Below are 23,681 nucleotides of genomic sequence, written 5' to 3' on the forward strand. Positions count from 1 at the left end.
CAGGATGGATGTATTGTCCCAGTCAAACTGGTGTCCCTCTTCGTCTGTATGGATACTAGTGATAGTTAGTCATGAGCACCATGAGCACCAACTAGCCACCAAAAGACATGACCAACTATCACTAGTATCCATACACACAGAAGAACAGGGATACCAGTTCGACTGGGACAATACATACATTCCTGGGATAGGCTAAACAAAGACATGCACGGAAATTCCTAGAGGCCTGGCATTCAAACCAGAACTCCATTAACAAACATATTGATTTGGACCCCATTTACCAACCTCTGAGAAAGAGAACCGAAAATGATATCACCCACCACTACAGACAAAGACAGATAAATAAAAAGCAGGAGGGAACACCAGTGCTTCATCAGAGGCTCACTAATGATATTACCTAGCATGGTGACAAAACGACTGAGAACAAATCTACGAGCAAACTTACAACCCGATCCACATCCTGAGTTACAAGTCTCCAAAATTGCAAACTGAATTTTATATACAGTTTGTAGGGTGCCCAAGATAAGTGTTTTAAGCTTATAGAGAGGCAATTAGTAGAGCTAGTAAAATTAAATTGGCAAATTAGGTTAAGGGATAAGTCAATAGACATGCAGTGGCTGACATTTTCTGATCTTTCAGAATATGCCGAATAGATACATTTCAGCAAAAGAGAAAAACTGTAAGCAGAGAATCCATTGTTAAATTTAAAAAGTTAAGGTCAGTATCAAAAATAATTAAAAACATTTAATTATACAAGTATTGGATGGAATTTTCAAAAAACAGCAAAGGTAGTCTAAAAAAAAATTAATGAGATAAGAAAAGTTAAAGCAGGAGAGATAAAGCGAGCTAGAAATATAAGAAACAGATAGTAAAAGTTTCTATAGATTTAAAAAAATGAAACGTGATGACAAAGTGAACATTGCTCCTGTAGGAATTGAGCCAGGGTAATTAATAATGGAAAACAAGGAACTGGCAGATTAACAGAACGGGTTTTTGCATCAGTCTTCATTCTGGTAACATTTCAGAAAAGGCTGTAAATCTGGAACAAAGGATGTAAATGGGAGGATGAATGCAAGAAAATTACATTCACTAGGCAACTGGTAAATGTATTAAAACTGCGTACTGTAGCTCTGGGCTGACAAGTGCCAAGGTCCTGATGGACATCATCTTAGGGTCTTAAAAACAAATGGGTAGTGAGATAGTTGATGCATTGGTTTTAATTTTCCCAAATTTCATCAATTTGGGAAAGGTTCCAGAATAATGGAAAATAAAGAATGTAACTCTGTCATTCAAAATAGCAGGGAGGGAGGAAGTAGGAAATTATAGGCCAGTTAATATAATATTGGTCATGGTGAACGTTTTAGAAGCTATCATTAAAAGACATTGTAGCTGGGCCCTGAGCTAAATTGAATGGAATCAGGCAGAATCAACAAAACTTTGTGAAAGGAGAATCATGGTTAACCAGTTTATTGTAAAAATGTGCTGCGGATAAAAGGAACTGTACAGTATTTTGATTTTCAGAGTTTATTTAATAAAATGGCACATCAAAGGTTATTGCAAAAAAAATTATGAAGAGAACATAAGGAAGCTAAAGAGGCATTTGGTAAAGATCGGAAAAAAATGCGATGAGGAATTTCCAACAGTATGTGATGGATGGCAGTTATAGGAAGGGGGGAAAGTCTCAGATGCAATCACATAGATGGGTTAACTCCAGGAAGGATAAGAGAGGTAGGCAGCTAGGGCAGGAGTCTTTTGTGGATATACCCATTTCAAACAAGTATGCTGTTTTGGAAAATGTAGGGGGTGATGGATTCTCAGGAGAACGTAGCACGAACAGCCTAGTTTCTGGTATTGAGACTGGCTCTAATGCAATGAGGGGTACGTCGGCTTCCAAGAGATCAATTTTGTTAGGGGATTCTGTAGTCAGAGGTACAGACAGACGTTTCTGTGGCCATCAGAGAAAAAGCAGAATGGTGTGTTGTTGTTTCCCTGGTGCCAGGATCAAGGATGTCTCAGAGAGGGTGCAGAATGTTCTCACGGGGGAGAGGGGCCAACAGGACGTCATTGTCCACATTGGAACCAACGACATTGGAAGGGAAAAGGTTGAGACTCTGAAGGGAGATTACAGAGAGTTAGGCAGAAATTTAAAAAGTAGGTCCTCAAGGGTAGTAATATCTGGGTTACTCCCAGTGCTACGAGCTAGTGAGGGCAGGAATAGGAGGGTAGAGCAGATGAATGCATGGCTGAGGAGCTGATGTATGGGAGAAGGATTCACATTTTTGGATCATTGGAATGTCTTTTGGGGTAGAAGTGACCTGTGCAAGAAGGACGGATTGCACCTAAATTGGAAGGGGACTAATATACTGGCAGGGAAATTTGTTAGAACTGCTTGGGAGGATTTAAACTAGTAAGGTGGGGCGGGGGGGGGGGGGGGCGGTTTGGTGATGGGGCCCAGGGAGATAGTGAGGAAAGATCGATCTGAGACGGGTACAGCTGAGAACAGAAGTGAGTCAAACAGTCAGGGCAGGCAGGGACAAGGCAGGACTAATAAATTAAACTGCATTTATTTCAATGCAAGGGGCCTAACAGGGAAGGCAGATGAACTCAGGGCATGGTTAGGAACATGGGACTGGGATATCATAGCAATTACAGAAACATGGCTCAGGGATGGATACAAATGCTACAGGAAGGATAGAAAGGGAGGCAAGAGAGGAGGGAGATAAGGGATAAGGGATAGCATTACAGCTGTGCTGAGGGAGGATATTCCTGGAAATACATCCAGGGAAGTTATTTGGGTGGAACTGAGAAATATTAAAGGGATGATCACCTTATTGGGATTGTATTATAGACCGGAGATGGAAATGTGTTGCTGGAAAAGCGCAGCAGGTCAGGCAGCATCTAGGGAACAGGAGAATCGATGTTTCGGGCATTAGCCCTTATAGACCCCCCAATAGTCAGAGGGAAATTGAGAAAAAAACTTGTAAGGAAATCTCAGCTATCTTTAAGAATAATAGGGTAGGTATGGTAGGGGATTTTAACTTTCCAAATATCGACTGGGACTGCCATAGTGTTAAAGGTTTAGATGGAGAGGAATTCCTTAAGTGCATACAAGACAATTTTCTGATTCAGTGTGTGGATGTACCTATTAGAGAAGGTGCAAATCTTGACCTACTCTTGGGAAATAGGGCAGGGCAGGTGACTGAGGTGTCAGTGGGGGAGCACTTTGGGGCCAGCAACCATAATTCTATTCGTTTTAAAATATGATGGAAAAGGATAGACCAGATCTAAAAGTTGAAGTTCTAAATTGGAGAAAGGCCAATTTTGACCGTATTAGGCAAGAACTTTCAAAAGTTGATTGGAGGCCGATGTTCGCAGGTAAAGGGACGGCTGGAAAATGGGAAGCCATCAGAAATGAGATAACAAGAATCCAGAGAAAGTATATTCCTGTCAGGGTGAAAGGGAAGGCTGGTAGGTATAGGGAATGCTGGATGACTAAAGAAATTGAGGGTTTGGTTAAGAAAAAGAAGAAAGCATATGTCAGGTATAGACAGGATAGATCGAGTGAATCCTTAGAAGAGTATAAAGAAAGTAGGAGTATACTTAAAAGGGAAATCAGGAGGGCAAAAAGGGGACATGAGATAGCTTTGGCAGATAGAATTAAGGAGAACCCAAAGGGTTTTTACAAATATATTAAGGACAAAAGGGTAACTAGGGAGAGAATAGGGCCCATCAAAGATCAGCAAGGTGGCTTTTATGTGAAGCCACAGAAAATGGGGGAGATACTAAATTAATATTTTGCATCAGTATTTACTATGGAAAAGGATATGGAAGATATGGATAGGGAAATAGATGGTGACATCTTGCAAAATGTCCAGATTATAGAGGAGGAAGTGTTGGATGTCTTGAAACAGTTAAAGGTGGATAAATCCCCAGGACCTGATCAGGTGTATCCAAGAACTCTATAGGAAGCTAGAGAAGTGATTGCTGGGCCTCTTGCTGAGATATTTGTATCATCGATAGTCACAGGTGAGGTGCCGGAAGACTGGAGGTTGGCAAACGTGGTGCCACTGTTTAAGAAGGGTCGTAAAGACAAGCCAGGGAACTATAGGCCACTGAGCCTGACCTCGGTGGTGGGCAAGTTGTTGGAGGGAATCCTGAGGGACAGGATGTACATGTATTTGGAAAGGCAAGGACTGATTCAGGTTGATCAACATGGCTTTGATTGAGTTTTTTGAAGAAGTAACAAAGAAGATTGATGAGGACAGAGCAGTAGATGTGATATATATGGACTTCAGTAAGGCGTTCGACAAGGTTCCCCATGGGAGACTGATTAGCAAGCTTAGATCTCATATACATGGCGAACTAGCCATTTGGATACAGAACTGGCTCAAAGGTAGAAGACAGAGGGTGGTGGTGGAGGTTTTTTTTTCAGACTGGAGGCCTGTGACTAGTGGAGTGCTGCAAGGATCGGTGCTGGGTCCTCTACTTTTACATAATTGATTTGGATGCGAGCATAAGAGGTACAGTTAGTAAGTTTGCAGATGACACCAAAATTGCAGGTGCAATGGAGGACAGCGAGGGTTACCTCAGATTACAACAGGATCGAGACCAGATGGGCCAATGGGCTGAGAAGTGGCAGATGGAGTTTAATTCCGATAAATGTGAGGTGCTGCATTTTGGGAAAGCAAATCTTAGCAGGACTTATACATTTAATGGTAAGGTCCTAGGGAGTGTTGCTGAACAAAGAGACCTTGGAGTGCAGGTTCATAGCTCCTTGGAGTCGCAGGTAGATAGCATAGTGAAGAAGGCGTTTGGTATGCTTTCCTTTATTGATCAGAGTATTGAGTACAGGAGTTGGGAGGTCATGTTGCAGCTGTACAGGACATTGGTTAGGCCACTGTTGGAATATTGCATGCAATTCTGGTCTCCTTTCTATTGGAAAGATGTTGTGTAATTTGAAAGGGTTCAGAAAAGATTCACAAGGATGTTGCCAGGGTTGGAGGATCTGAGCTACAGGGAGAGGCTGAAAAGGCTGGGGCTGTTTTCCCCGGAGCATTGGAGGCTGAGGGGTGACCTTATAGAGGTTTTCAAAATTATGAGGGGCATGGATAGGATAAATAGACAAAGTCTTTTCCCTGGGGTCAGGGAGTCCAGAACTAGAGGGCATAGGTTTAGGGTGAGCGGGGAAAGATACAAAAGGGACCTAAGGGGCAACTTTTTCACGCAGAGGGTGGTACGTGTATGGAATGAGCTGCCAGAGGATGTGGTGGAGACTGGTACAATTGCAACATTTAAGAGGCATCAGGATGGGTATATGAATAGGAAGGGTTTGGAGGGATATGGGCCGGGTGCTGGCAGGTGGGAGTCGATTGGGTTGGGATATATGGTCGGCATGGACGGGTTGGACCGAAAGGTCTGTTTCCATGATGTACGACTCTATGACTGTTAGAAAATGTGACATCTATTTTAGCAGCAAGAATAAAAATGAAGAATATTATTTAACTGGTGAGAGATTGCAAAGCTTTGAGGTACAGAAGAATCTGGATATCCAATGTTTTAATTGCAAAAGATTAGTATGCAGTTACAGCAATTTATTAGGCAAGTTAACAGAATGTATTTATCTTCTGCGAGGGGATTAGATCGCAAATCTTTCGAGGTTATGCTTGAGTTATTCAGGGCACGAGTTGAGACCACATCTGGAAGACTTTACCTAAGGAAGGATGCAAATGCATTGGAAGCAAATACCTGGCGGGTTGTCTTATGAAGAAAGATTGGACATGCTAGACCTGTATCTGCTGGACTTTAGAAGACTAAGAGATGACTTAATTGAAACGTATAGGATCTTGAGGTTGAGGAAAAGAAGTTTCCTCTTATGTGAAAATCTAGGATTGGTATGACTGTTTAAAAATAAGGTTTTGCCAATTTACGACAAAAAGGAGATTTTTGTTCTTATACTGAGTCCAAAGTCTTTGCAAATCTCTTGCATGAGAGGTGGTGGAAGTACAGTCTTTGAATATTTCTAAGTCCTGCTGAAGGGTTCTGCCCGAAACATTGACTGTCTTGCTCCTCTGATGCTGCTTGACCTGCTGTCTTTTTCCAGCTCCACACTTTATCAACTCTGACTTTTCAGCATCTGCAGTCCTCACCATCTCCAAATATGTTTAAGGCAGAGGCCAATAGATTCTTTATGTGCAAAAGAATGAAAGTTATCAGGGGATATAGGAATGTGGAGTCAGCAGATCAATAGCAATTTTGTTGAAAGGCCCACTTCTGTACTTTTTTTTGTATGATTGCATCTGTATATGGTTCATCATTATGTTGTACCCAAGGTCTTACATGAGCCAAACCATCACAAGCTATAGCTTCAATTGTCATGCAGTACTCAAGCCGAATGTGCACTACTTGCCTGACCTAACTGTCCACTTATACAGATAACTTGCATAACAACCTCACAAGAGACCCTTTGGTAAATTGTGACTATGCCATTTCGCCAGTGGATCAGAGCTGGACACTCATCCTTTTCCTCCACTGGGCCCAAGGTTTTTGATAGACTCCATGGTTACTTACTTCCTCTGAAATCTCTGACCTAGTTATCTTGGTCATGGGTAAATGGTTTTATTTGCAATCTGTAGTAAAGATCAGCTCTGCAATTCCTGAACACTCAAAAGGAGAATGAGCAGGGATAAGTGGTGGGATCAGTCTCTACCCTATGGTCAGATCCTCCATAGTTTATTAAGTGTAATGGGAGAGAGGGAGGAGGAGTTCCAAGACACAAAAGAATAACAAGGGTTGAGAAATCATAGCGGGAGAAGTTTGAGAGCTGGTGGAGGCTGACAATGATGAGGACAGTGCAAGAAGGAATGGAATAAAGAACTGACATAATAGAGGTGAACAGAAAAGCTGTGGCTCTGAGGCAGATCCTTCCTGATTGGTCATATGGCTCTTTTATAGCCAATCTGGAACTGTTGCAAAGTCGCCTTACAGTCACAATCACCTGCTCCATGACACGTAATTGCATGTGTCTTACGTGTCAGTGACTGACAAACTAGCGAAATGGTCATCCATCACCACCATCAGGACCCAATGATCCTAACTGAATTCTAAGCTGATGTATAGTAAAATTGAAAAATGTAAAATTATGTGTGTGCATGTACACAGAATAAGATAGAATATACAGGTAATCCATCCCAACTGGTTACGTTCATTTGGGAACAGGCATGCATTTCCTGTTGGGGTGATGATCCATTTAAATGCTAGTTTTTCTCTGAAAGTGAGTTTCTGTGTTGTTGCAATTACTGATCATGTAATTCAGTAAGCTAGGAGGTAAACAATAGAATAGCAAGGATCAACGAAAATGAAGATGTGTAGATTCTGGATCTGCCTCAAGCAGGGCTTTGTGTTTTCAAATAAGCCAAGTGCAGGAATCATCTCTTTCAAGCAGAGTTGAGTTGTATTACGTGTGTACTGGCTAAAAGGGTGGAGGGACCTTGTTAATTGAAGAACACTACTTCTGGAATATCTCTAAAATACAAGATTCCAGGGTTAAAGAATACCAGAACCAGGAGCATTCTGGCTGAGGTAACTACACTTTAAACACAATTGAGGCTTTTGTTGACTGGGGAGTCTATACTGTGCAATGACTGGAGAGGACTTTGAAGTGATAACCTTGCTGGAAATAAATGAAAGGCTCAAGAAATCTCAACCCTTCCAATCTCTGATCAGTATCTGACTTGGTTTATTGTTGGTGTACCTCAGATTGGTGTAGCAGAAAAGTTGAATTAAAAAGATTGGTTTAGAATATAATTATGTAGTTTTAACATATTTAAAGTAGCTACCTAATTAAGATAATATGTGGATTCATTCATTTTGTAAATGAATGGGTTTTAAGATTCTATAAAGACAAAATTAAAAATATTATTGGCTTTTACCATGATCATAGTAATACTCATCTAATAAAATGAAAGCTGATCAGCACTCCTAATCAAGTTTCTGTATAAGTTTAATATCACATCTGTTTTTTAATTGTATTCCTCTAGAAATGAAGATATAGGTTTTTGAATAGGTACAGGGTTACAAATTTGATCACGCTGAATTTGAATGTAACATCACAATGAGTGATTACCCCACATCTAGTCAAGCTAAGTGCTTAGTAAGATGGCAGTGGAGTAGGGCTTCTGAGCCCAGGGCTCATCTGCTCCATCCGCTTGTTTTCCATTTCTTTTCTTTTTTTCTCTCTCTTCTCTTGTTTTTTTTCTCTACCTTATTTACCTCTTGATGAAGAGGTCGGTCGCGATGATGACATCAGTGGCAGTAAGTGTGGCCAGCAGTGCAGAATTGAAGGGTCCCAGCGCAAACCTGAGGCAGTCAGTGAGTGGGCCCAGCAATGTGGACTCGTAGCAGTAGAATTGGGTTCCATGTGGCTTCTGCATTGTCAAGGAGGTCCTAGTGGTGTCTCATGGCTGTTGCTGCGGAGGTGAGTTTGGTTTCGTGGCAGCATCTGCTTCCAGTGCAGATTCACGGAGGCGTTGACGGAAATGAATTTGGGCCTAGTATGAGATACGGCAGCACCAGCAGCAGCTGCATCAGCAAGGTAGGCCCAAGGTGAACTCATAGTGGCGGTGGTCAAATTTGGGCCAGTTTGTTACCCGACTGCATTGGCGGCATTTGCATTGGTGAAGTCCAGTGAGAGCTCAGTGATAAGGGCATCGGTGAAGGCGAGATGCCACCAAAGAACAGTGACTTTCATTTCACAAGCGGCGGCGCAGCAAAGGGCACTCATACCTGGCCACCAATTCCATGATGGAGCACTTAACAAGAATGACTGTAAAATTGGATACTTTCTTTATTTCTTCATTTTTTCTGTCTTCAAATTCTATGTTTTGTTTTATTTTTCTCTGTTTAAAGATGTGCTGGAGAGTGGTGACACTATACAACACTTTTCATTGTATTTTGTAAGAAGATATACTGTATGTGACAATAAATAAATCAAAATCAAATCAATTAAATACAGAGGAACCTTGATTATCCAAATATCAATTATCCGAATTTTGGATTATCCGAAGGAGATCTCAAGGTCCCAATAGAAACATTGCATCAAAGAGCTGGTTCAACCCTGGTGGGGTCTTTTGTTTACAGGTACAATGATTAAAGATGAACTCGGCACACTGAAATGCTGCCGAGAACCGTCGTAGACAGTCCAGGCACCGTCTCCAAATGATTGACCTTCCTCCCTCTCTCTCACCTCCCACACTTTCCCTGGAGTTCTACATAGGGGTGAACCCTAAACCCCACCCCCCCTTTCCCAGATAAGCTCTCCAACATTGTCCTGTACAGGGCAGAGGTAGAACCTGTCAAAAAGTTGCAATAAAAAGGTGTGTGCTTGTGTCCTATTTGGAGACTCACCCCACAAAGGCAGCAGCAGTATTACTGTTGGTGTATAGTCTGGCTGGCCCGGACGGAGTGTGGCGGCTGGGGGGTGGGGTGGGGGGTCGGTTGGGGAAGCGGGGGCACAGACGGGTGTCAGACGGTGGGTGGGGATGGACGGGGGGTGTGGGGTTGGGGCATGGGCAGAGAAGCAGAGTTGGATGGGGTTGGGGTGATGGGATCGGACAGGGTTGGAGGATGGGCGGGGGCGGGGTGGGAGCGGACGGGGCTGGGGGTAGCCGGGGATGGGGGGGGGGGGGGGTGATGTGGGAGCGGATGGGGTTGGGGGGCGGGCGGGGTGGAGGCAGACGGGATTGGGGAGTGGGCAGGGTGGGAGCGGACAGGGTTGGGGGGGCAGGGTGGGAACGGTTGGGGTTGGGGGCGGGGGCTCACATGTAGTGTGCTGCTGCCTAGTCTCCTGAACGGGGAGCAGAAAACACCAAGCCCCAGAGGCAATCAATTAACCGAATAATCAATTATCCGAACGAAATAGTGCCCGCACATCTCGTTTGGATAATCGAGGTTCCTCTGTAAATCAAATTAAGGTAATACAGGCAACACTTCAAAAGTCTGCACTTCTTAAAGAGCAAGTGTTTTCAGGTAGCAGCAGTCAATGGAACTGGATCAGAAATTGTTTCAGAACAGAAATGAAACAACAGTCCAGATCGAATGCTTCCAAAATCTCACCCAATCCGAGCTATCTCCCTCCGACTGACTGCACACCGTGTGCTTAGATCCAAGCCTGCCAATAAGGGTGATGCAGTTATAGTCCGGCATACTGACCTCTTTATTGCAGAGGCTGAGCGCCAGCTCTTAGATACTTCCTCTTACCTTCCTGGACCATGACCCCACCATGGCACATCAGGCCATTGTATCAACTATGGTAACTGACCACAATTCATGTGGTGATCTCTCTCCTACTGCCTCCATGTTGATAGTTCCCCAGCCCCGCAAAGCTTGTTTCTACCTCCACTGGAAAATCCACAAACAGAAGCACCCAGGCAGACCCATTGTTTCAGCTGGCTCCTGCCCCACAGAACTCATCTCTTCCTACCTTGACTCAATCTTTTCTCCCCCTGGTCCAATCCTTGCCCAGTCCATCTGTGATTCCTCTGACATTTTACACCAATTTTGAAATTTTCAGTTTACAGGCTCCAGCTGCCTACTCTTCACCATGGACATCCATTTACACATACATTCCCCACCAGAATTGTCTCAGGGCCCTCTGCACCTTCCTGGAGCAAAGATCTGAACCCATCCACCACCGCCTCATCGGCTTGGCCGAGCTCGTCCTCATCCTCAACAACTTCTCTTTTAACTCCTCTCATTGTCTTCAGGTCAGATGGGCGGCCATGAGTACGTGCATGGGCCCCGATTATATCTGTCTCTTTGTGGGGTACGTGGAGCATTCTTTGTTCCAGTCGTATTCTAGCTCCCACCCACAATTTTCTCCAATATATTGATGATATTATCGGTGCTGCTTCCCTCTCGTCTGAAATTGGAAAAGTTCATCGATTTTGCTTCTAATTTCCACTCCGCCTTCACTTTCACATGATCTATCTCTGACTCCTCCCTTCCCTTCCTTGACATTTGTTTCCATTTCTGGGGATAGACTGATCATTAATATCCATTATAAACCCCCGACTCCCATAGCTACCTGGACTATACATCCTTGCACCCTGCTACCCATAAAGACTCCATTCCATTCTCTCAGGTCCTCCGTCTCCTTTGCCTTTGTTCTGATGAGGTCAACATCAACAAGGGAACCTCCAAAATGTCCACCTTCTTCCTCAACCGATGATTTCTCAGCATCGTTGTTAACAGGGCCCTCAACTGGGTCCAACCCATCTCTCAAACTTCCTGCACCCCCTTTCTTCCCTCCCACAACAGCAAAAGGGTTCCCCTTGTCATTACCTACCATCCCACCAGCATCCATGTCCAGAGGATCATCAACTGCCATTTCCGTTACCTCCAGCGAGATGTTACCACCAGACACATAATTCCCCTCATCCCCTTGTCCACCTTCCACAGGGACCATTGCCTCCAAAACACCCTAGTCCACTCTTCCTTCACTCCCAACACCTCCCCACAGCCCCACACCATCTTCCCCTGCAACTGATGAAGGTGCAACACCTGCCCATATACCTTCTCCCTCCTCAGTTTCTAAAAGCACAAACGTACCTTGCAGATGAAGCATCACTTTACCTGCACCTCCCACAATTTAATCTACTGCATTTGCTGCTCACAATGTAGTCTCCTCTACGTTGGGATACTGAAGTGAAGACTGGATGTCTGCTTTGCAGAACGTCCATGTTCTGCCTCCAAAAAAGACCCTGAACTTCCAGTTGCCTGTCACTTTAACACTTCACCCTGTTCCCTGGCCAACATCTCTGTCTCAGCCTTGCTGCAGTATTCCAGCAAAGCTCAGCATAAATTGGAAGACTAGCACCCCATTTTCTGCTTGGGGACGCTGCAGCCCTCTAGCCTCAATATCGAATTCAATAATTTTAGGGCCTGAACTCCCTGATGTCCTAGCACCCTACCCCACACACCAGGCCTGGTTATCACACTGCCTGCCATTACACACACCATCTATTGTTGGCCACTAACAGTCTCCATTAGCAGCTATTCACCCTCCCAGCCAGATCATTATCAACTCCTTTGTCTGTCCAACTGTCCTTCTCTCTCTTTTTTGGCTCAATCCCCACCTCTCATTTACTCCTTACCCCCTGTCCCCCACCCTATCCTCTGCAAATATTTTGATTTTTTTTGACTGCCATCAGTTCTGAGGAAGGGTGACCGGATCTGAAATGTTAACTCTGATTTCTGTTCACAGTTGCTGCCAGATCTGCTGAGCTTTTCCAGCAACTTCTATTTTTGGCTCTGGTGTGGTGTTGGGAGTCTTATTCCAAAAGGAGGAAAGAATTCCTACATGGGGCCAGGAGGTCTCAAGGCTGAAACGACAAACTGGATAAGAGATGGTAACCACAGATTTCAGTTCAAAGAATCTGCTCCTGACTACAGTGCCACAAATAAGGTTCATGAATTCAACACACGTAGTCAAGGTCAGTGAACGCATGTTCAAGTGTCATCATCTCTCAACTGCTTAAAGGACCACACCTACCTCACTCCTCTATTAGTAATCTCTGGTAATTCAGACTTATGCCGAGCAATCAGATGCTCCATCTGATGGTCACACATTGAACAATGCTGCAAGCTATACACAGTCTTCCTCAGCTTCCATGGACTTACATCTATTTAGCTACAGCACACACATCACCCAAAATGTTCCAACACTCTCATTGAAGACGGTGTGGCCATGTGATAGCCCCTTTAAAACCTACACGGAATCACTAATGAATGTCCCTATGGGGCTTGTTGTGTATGCGTTCCTTTGGCAACAGGGAATGGCCTATCAAACTGGACTCATCACCCAAGATAAAAAAAAGCAAATGCAATCCCACCTGCTCCAGAGGTGTGTAATAACAGTTCTGAACTGGTTGATCAGACAAAAAATGTTAAATAAAAAGGAATGACTTATTGGTATCAGTATCAAACATATTTATAGCCCTTTCAGCACTGTGGATAAGTTTACTTGTCTAGGCATGGTCGGGCTTTGGAGATTACTGCTGTTTATACTTGTTTTGACACATTATTACACACCACAGATTAATCTGCTCATGTCAATCTTAAAACAAAAGTCATTTTTCCGGTTTTTGGACATTGCTCTCATCTCTAAAATAACCAATGGGAGTTCAGAAGGATAAAGAAGACAAGCAACCAGGAATTAGTTAGAAGATAATTCTGATTGATAGATGAGGCAGATTTGTTGCAGCAAAATTCAAAATAGTTGAATTAGGATTGGGAAATGGTTGCAGTAAGAAGAGGAAGTAAAATCAACTTAAAATAAAGTCAGCTAGGTAAAAACAATGACTGCAAATGCTGGAAACCAGAGTTTAGATAAGGGTGGTGCTGGAAAAGAACAGCAGGTCAGGCAGCATCCGAGGAGCAGTAAAATTGACATTTCGGGCAAAAGCCCTTCATCAGGAATACAGGCAGAGAGCCTGAAGCGTGGAGAGATAAATGAGAGGAGGGTGGGGGTGGGGGTGGGGAGAAAGTAGCATAGAGTACAATAGGTGAGTAGGGGAGGGAATGAAGGTCAGGGGGAGGGTGGAGTGGATAGGTAGAAAAGACGATAGGCAGGTAGGACAAGTCATGGGGACAGTGCTGAGCTGGAAGTTTGGAACTGGGGTGAGGTGGGGGAAGGGGAAATGAGGAAACTGTTAAAGTCCACATTGATGCCCTGGGGTTGAAGTGTTCCGAGGCGGAAGATGAGGCGTTCTTCCTCCAGGCGTCCGGTGGTGAGGGAGCGGCGGTGAAGGAGGCCCAGGACCTCGGCAGAGTGGAAGGGGGAGTTGAAATGTTGGGCCACAGGGCGGTGTGGTTGATTGGTGCGGGTATCCCAGAGATGTTCCTAAAGCGCTCTGCTAGGAGGCGTCCAGTCTCCCCAATGTAGAGGAGACCACATCGGGAGCAACGGATACAATAAATGATATTGGTGGATGTGCAGGTAAAGGCTCCTTTAGGGCCTTAGATGGAGGTGAGGGAGGAGGTGTGGGCGCAGGTTTTGCAATTCCTGCGGTGGCAGGGGAAGGTGCTAGGATGGAAGGGTGGGTTGTTGGGGGGCATGGACCTGACGAGGTAGTCACGGAGGGAACAGTCTTTGCGGAAGGCGGAAAGGGGTGGGGAGGGAAATATAGTTGAAACTTTATTGCTGGAACAGCACAGCAGGTCAGGCAGCATCCAGGGAACAGGAGATTCGACGTTTCGGGCACAGGCCCTTCTTCAGGAATCCTGAAGAAGGGCCTGTGCCCGAAACGTCGAATCTCCTGTTCCCTGGATGCTGCCTGACCTGCTGTGCTGTTCCAGCAATAAAGTTTCAACTTTGATCTCCAGCATCTGCAGACCTCACTTTCTCCTTCCGGGAGGGAAATATATCCTTGTGGTGGGGTCCGTTTGGAGGTGGCGGAAATGTCGGCGGATGATTTGGTTTATGCGAAGGTTGTTCGGGTGGAAGGTGAGCACTAGGGGCGTTCTGTCCTTGTTACGGTTGGAGGGGTGGGGTCTGAGGGCGGAGGTGCGGGATGTGGATGAGATGCGTTGGAGGGCATCTTTAACCACGTGGGAAGGGAAATTGTGGTCTCGAAAGAAGGAGGCCATCTGGTGTGTTCTGTGGTGGAACCGGTCCTCCTGGGAGCAAATACGGCGGAGGCGGAGGAATTGGGAATACGGGATGGCATTTTTGCAGGAGGTAGGGTGGGAAGAGGTGTAATCCAGGTAGCTGTGGGAGTCGGTGAGATTGTAAAAAAATGTCAATGTCAAGTCGGTCGTCGTTAATGGAGATGGAGAGGTCCAGAAAGGGGAGGGAGGTGTCAGAGATGGTCCAGGTAAATTTAAGGTCAGGGTGGAATGTGTTGGTGAAGTTGATGAATTGCTCAACCTCCTCGCGGGAGCACGAGATGGCGCAAATGAGGTGGGGAGTGGTGCCAGTGTAATTACGGAATCTGGACTGTTCTATGTAGCCAACAAAGAGACAGGCATAGCTGGGGGCCATACGGGTGCCCATGGCTACCCCTTTGGTCTGGAGGCAGTGGGAGGATTCGAAGGAGAAATTGTTAAGAGTGAGGACCAGTTCAGCCAAACGAATGAGTGTCGGTGGAAGGGTACTGTTGGGGATGTCAGGAGAGGAAGAAACGGAGCGCTTGGAGGCCCTGGTCATGGCGGATGGAGGTGTAGAGGGATTGGATATCCATGGTGAAGATGAGGCGTTGGGGGTCGGTGAAACGGAAGTCTCGGAGGAGGTGGAGGGCGTGGGTGGTGTCTCAGACGTATGTGGGGAGTTCCTGGACTAGGGGGGATAGGACAGTGTCGAGGTAGGTAAAGATGAGTTCAGTGGGGCACGAGCATGCTGAGACAATGGGTCGGCCAGGGTGGTCAGGCTTGTGGATCTTGGGAAGGAGGTAGAACCGGGCGATGCAGGGTTCCCGGACTATGAGGTTGGAAGCTGTGGGTGGGAGATCTCCTGAGGTGATGAGGTTCTGTATGGTCTGGGAGATGATAGTCATGGTCGAGGGGGTGGTAGGAAGAGGTGTCCTTGAGTTGGAGTTTGGCTTCAGCGGTGTAGAGGTCAGTGCGCCAGACTACCACTGCGCCCCCTTTATCTGCTGGCTTGATGGTGAGGTCGGGATTGGAGCAGAGGGATTGGAGGGATGCGCTTTGTGAGGGTGAGAGGTTGGAGTGGGGGAGGCGGATAGACAAGATGAGGCGATTAATGTCCCGGCAGCAGTTGGAAATGAAGAGGTCAAGGGCGGGTAATAGGCCAGCACAGAGTGTCCAGGTGGATGGAGTGTGTTGGAGGCAGGCAAAGGGGTCCTCGGAAGGTGGGCGGGAGTCCTGATTGTAAAAGTAAGCTCGGAGGCGGAGGCAGCGGAAGAAGTGTTCGACGTCACGGCGTGTATTAAATTCTTGGTTGCTTGGGCGGAGGGGGTTGAAGGTGAGTCCTTTGCTGAAGACTGATCATTCGTAAAATAAAGTCATCAAAATCTTTCCATCTTTGTGGGCAAAATACTTCATCAATTGGTCAAAAGCTGATAGTTAAACTAACAAATAATCAAATAATAAACCACAAAGAAAGACTGAACAAAAATAAATGGAGCCCTCTAAGGACACAATGGTTAGTGCCTCTACTTCACGACCAGGATGCCTGGGTTCAAGCCCACCTGCTGTAGATAGTGTTTCTACTGCTGAGCAATAAAGCATGTGTTCAAATCCCAGCTGCTCCAGAGGTGTATAATAACATCTCTGAACAGAGTGATTAAAAAATATATAAAAGAGGTCCTTGTGAGACTGGTGTGTATAATTTAATAACATTGCTGAACAGATTGATTGGAAATATAGGTTAATAAAACCTGCCGTGGGCAGCACAGTGGTTAGCACTGCTGCCTCACAGCGCCAGAGACCCGCATTCAATTCCTGCCTTAGGCGAATTCCTATGTGGAGTTTGCACATTCTCCCAGTGTCTGCATGGGTTTCCTCCGAGTGCTCCGGTTTCCTCCCACAGTCCTAAAATGTGCAGGTTAGGTGAATTGGCCATGCTAAATTGCCCGTAGTATTAGGTGAAGGGGTAAATGTAGGGGTCTGGGTGGGTTGCGCTTCGGCAGGTTGGTGTGGACTTATTGGGCCGAAGGGCCTGCTTTCACACTGTAAGTAATCTAATCTAATTTAAAAGATAAATTTGGTTAATGTCTGTTCATTGGCCCTTGTGTGGTACCCTACTCTTGGACAGGGGTGCTGGTTCAAGTCCCAACCTGCTCCAGAGATGTGTAATAACATCTCTGAACACATTTATTTTTCAAGTCAAGGTAGAAAAAATAAATAAATAAGGCGGTCCACAGAACTCTTGTGGCACAGTGATAGTGTTTCTACTGCTGAACCAGAGGCATGTGTTTGAATCCCAGCTGCTCCAGAGGTGCATAATAACATCTCTGAACGGAGTGATTAAAAAATATATAAAAGAGGTCCTTGTGGGACTGGTGTGTATAATTTAATTTTAAAAAAAAGGACCATGGGGCCCTCTTTTGGTGCACTGCTAGTGTCCCTAGCCCCTCAACCAGGAAGCCCAAGTTCAAGTCCCACCTGCTCCAGAGGTGTGTGATAATATCGCTGAACAGGTTGATCAGAAAATAGGTTGAATAAATTGTTTTTAAAAATTACAAAGCAGACCCACACTGCCACACTTCCAGTTAGATCCATGCGCAGTTGTCCTTGGAGAAAGAGCGCATGGTATCTATCAATGCTATCAGAGAAAGGTGGGCACTACACTGCAGGGATATAAAGCTTCATTTCCCCCTTCAATTCCATTTTGATTTAGTTCCTTCCTGTTCTCCCTACCCTCGCCCCTCTGTCCATTCCTCCCTCCCCACCCCCCACCCACGCCCGCTGCATTCACCTTTGATGGTTTGTATTGCCCATTAGAAGCTTTGCATGTAAATACTGAATTGGCTACACAGGTATTTTTATTGGTGGTGCATAATAGTTAAAAAAAAGCAAAGTCATGAGGTTTTGCTGGTGGGAACGTCGCTCATTTGTGTATGATAACAATTCAGGGTAAAGAAGAAAAAAAGAAAAATAAAGCAGATCCACGTTGCCTCTCTTCTGTTGTTATGTTCATGCCCAGGTGTCCTTGGAGAAGGGACACAGTGTCCATCAATGCTCTTGATGTCTTTAGAGAGACTTAGACACTGAAGAGGAACACAGTGCTTTATCTCCCCCTCCAACTCCTTTTTGACTTAGTCTCTTCACTCTTTCCCTATCCATTCCTCACTTTTGATGATTCGCATTGCCCATACTGGACTTTGTAAATATTCAATTGGCTACATGGGTGTTTTATTGGTTGTGGTTAGTATACAATAAAAGAAAAAAAAAAACACAAAAAAAGGATTTTGTTGGTGGGAAAGTTGCTCAGTTGTGTGTGATAGCACTTCTGAGTATGGAAAAAGAAAAAAAAATGAAATAAAAAGAGAAAAAAAAGCATATTGAGGGATATGTCTGCAGAACCGTGTATAGCGGGCTGTGGCTAACCTTTGTACTCCACAGATAGTGGATCTGTTTTGGTGTTCAACAATAAATGATGTTGCTTTCCTTAGTTATTACAGACCATGAACCTTTTGCCCTCCACACAATCCTCTTTCCTCACCCATCCCTCTCTTCTGCATCTATGCTTTTAGACATTTTAGTAATGCTGCTTACCAGGCTAGTCTGGTGAAGAAGCACCATCAGCTGATCTGATATTCACACCCATCAGCTCCAATATTGGCACAGGTAAGTCCAGTACTTTGTAAGCAAGCAGGTTGCTGAGGCTTGTTCAGGTGTTGCCTAGGGGAATGGTAATAGATTCGTGAAGCATGACCCTGTTGTCCTCTCTCAGGATGACAGCTCACATTCCTAAACAACTCCACCAGTATCTTTGCTGGTGTCACTTCTCAAGCCAGCCCAGACTGATGTCACCCATTCTGATATGGTACAGCTGAAGCCAAGGCACTCGAGTTTAGAATGCTCGAGATCATTCAGCAAGCTCATCCACACCACCTCCAGTGAAAGCCAGCAGTCTTCCACTAGCCATATCCCTGGTACTGATGTAATACAGTGTCAGAGCACAGAGTCATAGAGATCTACAGCACAGAAAAAGGTTCTTCAGCCCAGTCAAAAACAACCACCTAACTATTCTCAACCAATTTTCCAGCACTTTACCCATAGTATTGTGGAAAGTGCACATCTAAATACTTGTTCAATGTTATGAGGGTTTCTGCCTCCACCACTTTTACAGACACTGAGTTCCAGATTCCCACTTTCCTCTGGTTGAAAAAGATTTTTCTCACATCTCCTCTAAACCTGCTGCCCTTCGCTTAAATTTAGGCCCCCTAGTCATCAATCCCTCCAGGGAGGGGACGTTTCTTCGTCCACCCTATGTGTGTGCCGCTCATAATTTTATTGATCTGAATCATGTCCCTCAGTCTTCTCCAGTGATAAACCCCAGCCTTTCCTATCTTTCTTCATAACCAAAACTTGCCAGACCAGGCAATGACCCAGTAAATCTTCTTTGCCTAACCAATGTTTTATACGGTTCCAGGATAACTTCCCTATTCTTAAACTCCATGCCTCGGCTAATAAAGGCAAGTATTCCATAATCCTTTCTTATACCACTTCAAATCACATATTTCGTATTTCTTCTTAACCTCTTCATCAATCTGTCCTGATACCTTAAGAGACTGGTGAGCACGCACATCAAGGTCTCTTGATCTGGGGTGCTTTCCAGGTTCCTAACCTTCATCATGTGTTCCCTTGCCTTGTTTGTCCTGCCCAAGTAAGTCACCTGACACTTACCAGAACTGAATTCCATTTGTCATGGTTCAGTCCATTTGGCTGGCATGGTAGCTCAGTGGTTAGCACTGCTGTCTCATCATGCCAGGGACCCGGATTCGATTCCTGCCTCGGGTGACTGCCTGTGTGGAGTTTGCACATTCTCCCTGTGTCTGCATGGGTTTCCTCCTGGTGCTCGGGTTTCCTCCCACAATCCAAAGATGTGCAGGTTAGGTGAATTGGCCATGCTGACTGCCCATAGTGTTCAGAGATGTGTAGGTTGGGTGCATTAGTTAGAGGTAAATGTAGAGTAATAGAGGAGGGGAAATGAGTCTGGGTGGGTTACTCTTTGGAGGGTTGGTATAGACTTGTTGCACTGAAGGGCCTGTTTCCACACTGTAGGGCTTCTATGACCTATGACCAGCCTGTTTATATCATTCTGTAATCTAAGACTAACCAACTCACCATTTACCACTTCATTAATTTTCATAACATCTGTAAACTTACTGATCAACCCTCCTGTAAACTTACTGATCAAGCCTAAATCATTTATGTACACCACAGTCAGGGCCCTAAAACAGATCCTTGCAGAACTTCACTGGAGACAGGCTTCCAATTGGAAAAATACCCCTCAACTATCACCCTCTGCTTCCAGCCACTCAACCAATCCTGGGTCCAATTTGCCAAATTTCCTTGGATCCCATGGGCTCTTACCCTTGTTACGGTGCGGAACCTTATCAAAAGCCTTAGCGAAGTCCTAATGGATATCATAAAATTTGGTGCCCTCATTTACACATTTGATTATCTCATTAAGAAATGTGATCAAGTTGATCAGACATGTTCTTAACAAAACCATGTTTACTGTTCTTGATTAATCCCTGCCTCTCCAAGTGCAAATTAATTAGTCCCTCTGAATTAGTTCTAATAGTTTCCCCACCACAGGAGTGTAGTTTCCTGGTTTATCCCCTGTTCCTTCTTGAACCTCTCTACCATATTGGCTGTCTTCCAGTTCTCTGGCACCTCTCTTGTGATTAGAGAGGAATTGAAAGCTGTTGCTAATGCCCCTGCTATTTACTCTCTTGTCTCACTCAACAACCTGGATACGTTTCATCTGGCCCTGGAAATGTATTTATTGTTAAGCCTGACAGACCACCCAGATCCTCCTCTCTGTCTGTGCTAATTTCTTTACAGTCTTTTTCCCCCCATGTCATCATTCTTACTAGTTAACAATGATTCAAAGATTTCATTTAGAACCCTACCCATATCCTCCGACTCCACACACAAACTACCACCATGGCCTTTAATAACCCTTGCACTCTCCCTAAGTTATACTTTTACCCTTATGCACTTGTAAAACAATTTAGGGATTTTCCTTTATTTGTGTAGTAGATTCTGTGTAAAAACAAAAGCCATCCTCCATGGACCCAAAACATATTAAAACAGCCATCCCCTATGGACAAGCCCTACAGATACACAGGATCTGTTCAGATGAGGAGGAACATGACAGGCACTTGGAAGTTCTCAAGCATGCTCTCATAAGAATGGGGTACAATGCTCAACTCAACGACCACTAGTTCCGATGTGCCACAGTGGGAAACCATAATGACCTCCTCAGGAGACAGACATGAGCTGCAACCAATAGGGTACCCTTTGTTATCCAGTACTTCCTGGGAGCCATAAAACTACATCATGTTCTTCGCAGCCTGCAACACATTATCGATGAGAATGAGCACTTCGCCAAGACCTTCCTCATACATCCTCTTTTCGCCTTTAAACAACCGCCAAACCGTAAACAGATCATTGTTCACAACAAAATATCTGGCTTTCAGGAAAACACCATACAACTCTGTCACGGCAGACACTGCAAGACGTGTCAGAGTGTTGACACGGATACCACCATTACACATGGGGAGACCACCCACCATCTACACGGCAGGCACTCGTGACACAGCCAACATTGTCTATCTCATACAATGCAGGCAAGGATGCCCCAAGTCATGGTACGTTGGTGACACCAAGCAGAGGCTACGGCAACAGATGAATGGACACCACACAACAATCACCGGCCAGAAGTGTTCCCTTCCAGTCGGTAAACACTTCAGCAGTGGGGGACATTCAGCCTCTAACCTTCAGGTGACCATCTTCCAAGGCAGACTTCAGGCCAGGCAACAACGTGAAGTGTCTGAGCAGAGGCTGATAGCCAAGTTCAGTAGCCATGGGGATGGCCTCAACTGGGCTCTTGGATTCATGTCACACTATAGGTGACCTCACTAAACTATACACTCTGTCTCTCTCTCTCTCTGTCTCTCTCACTCACACACACTCACTCAGACCCTCTCTTATACGCTCTCACACAGACACACACCCACTCATAATCACACATGCACCCCATTACACTCACACAGACACACACTCTCTCACAGACACTCACACCCCCACATACACACACACGCACACACACAGGTTTGTGGGGTGAATTTGTACAGCAGAATTACATTTTATTTTGCTCAAAAACTGCATAAATCCACGTAAGATTCTGTGACTCCCACTTTAGAAATAGAATTAGTCTGACCTAACATTGGGCCACAGACAGACTTTAACTTCACACCTTCAATGCATTATCTGAGCTGAGATGACACCTGTTGTTAAAAGTTATCTTGAGAGAATGTAACTTTATAAAAGTTCTGGGATTTACATATGAAGGAATCGAAACTGACATGGTCATTCTAAAAGATAAAAGACGTAAGCTAACTTTATTTAATATTACATTCTATGACACTGCAATCCTGTTGCCATAAAGTCTGTGTCTTATGATTCTGCTCCACAACCACCTGCTGAAGAAACAGCACTTCGAAAGCTCGTGATTCCAAATAAACCCGTTGGACTATAACTTGATTTGGAGGTGCCGGTGTTGGAATGGAGTGTAGAAAGTTAAAAATCACACAAAATCAGGTTATAGTCCAACAGGTTTTGTTCGCCGAGCTGGGAATTTGTGTTGTAGGCGTTTCGTCCCCTGTCTAGGTGACATCCTCAGTGCTTGGAAGCCTCCTGTGAAGCGCTTCTGTGATGTTTCCTCCAGCATTTATAGTGGTTTGAATCTGCCGCTTCCGGTTGTCAGTTCCAGCTGTCCGTTGCAGTAGTCGGTATATTGGGTCCAGGTCGATGTGCTTATTGATTGAATCTGTGGATGAGTGCCATGCCTCTAGGAATTCCCTGGCTGTTCTCTGTTTGGCTTGTCCTATAATTGTAGTGTTGTCCCAGTCGAATTCATGTTGCTTGTCATCTGCATGTGTGGCTACTAAGGATAGCTGGTTGTGTCGTTTCGTGGCTAGTTGGTGTTCATGGATGCGGATTGTTAGCTATCTTCCTGTTTGTCCTATGTAGTGTTTTGTGCAGTCCTTGCATGGGATTTTGTACACTACATTGGTTTTGCTCATGATAGGTATCGGGTCCTTCGTTCTGGTGAGTTGTTGTCTGAGAGTGGCTGTTGGTTTGTGTGCTGTTATGAGTCCTGGTGGTCGCAGTAGTCTGGCTGTCAGTTCGGAAATGCTCTTGATGTATGGTAGTGTGGCTAGTCCTTTGGGTTGTGGCACGTCCTCGTTCCATTGTCTTTCCCTTAGGCATCTGTTGATAAAATTGCGCGGGTATCCGTTTTTGGCGAATACATTGTATAGGTGTTCTTCTTCCTCTTTTTGCAGTTCTGGTGTACTGCAGTGTGTTGTGGCCCTTTTGAATAGTGTCTTGATGCAACTTCCTTTGTGTGTGTTGGGGTGGTTGCTTTCGTAGTTCAGGACTTGGTCTGTGTGTGTGACTTTCCTGTATACCTTTGTGGTGAATTCTCCATTCGGTGTTCTCTGTACCATCACGTCTAGGAATGGGATTTGGTTGTCCTTTTCTTCCTCTCTAGTGAATCGGATTCCTGTGAGTGTGGCATTGATGATCTGGTGTGTGTTCTCTATTTCTGTGTTTTTTGATTACAAAGGTGTCATCCACATATCTGACCGAGTTTGGGTTGAATTTGCAGTAAGACTGTTTGTTCTAATCTTTGCATTACCACTTCTGCTATGAGTCCAGAGATGGGCGAGCCCATGGGTGTGCCGTTGATTTGTTCATATATTTGGTTGTTGAATGTGAAGTATGTTGTGAGGCACAGGTCCAATAGTTTGAGTATGCCGTCTTTGTTGATAGGTTCAACGTTCTGTTGTCTGTTCTGTATGTCCAGCAGGTTGGCTATTGTTTCTCTGGCTAGGGTTTTGTCGATAGAGGTGAACAGTGCCGTTACATCGAATGAGACCATGGTTTCTTCCTTGTCTATGTGTATATTTCTGATGATGTCCAAG

At 44.9% G+C, this 23,681-nt stretch overlaps 1 long non-coding RNA gene across 1 annotated transcript in view; it reads right to left on the reverse strand.

Moving 5' to 3' along the window:
- The window catches only part of LOC148149001 (uncharacterized), a 77,907-nt gene that overhangs the window by 44,030 nt on the left and 10,196 nt on the right, over positions 1–23,681 (reverse strand). The window contains exon 2 of the long non-coding RNA XR_015758498.1: positions 18,232–18,357. This is a non-coding gene — a long non-coding RNA (uncharacterized LOC148149001). The remainder of the gene's footprint in view (positions 1–18,231; positions 18,358–23,681) is intronic.

This window comes from Chiloscyllium plagiosum, unplaced genomic scaffold (genome assembly GCF_037043375.1).
Source record: "Chiloscyllium plagiosum isolate Xiang-an unplaced genomic scaffold, Cpla_swu_hap1 HiC_scaffold_10, whole genome shotgun sequence".
Classification (NCBI taxonomy): Eukaryota; Metazoa; Chordata; class Chondrichthyes; order Orectolobiformes; family Hemiscylliidae; genus Chiloscyllium; species Chiloscyllium plagiosum.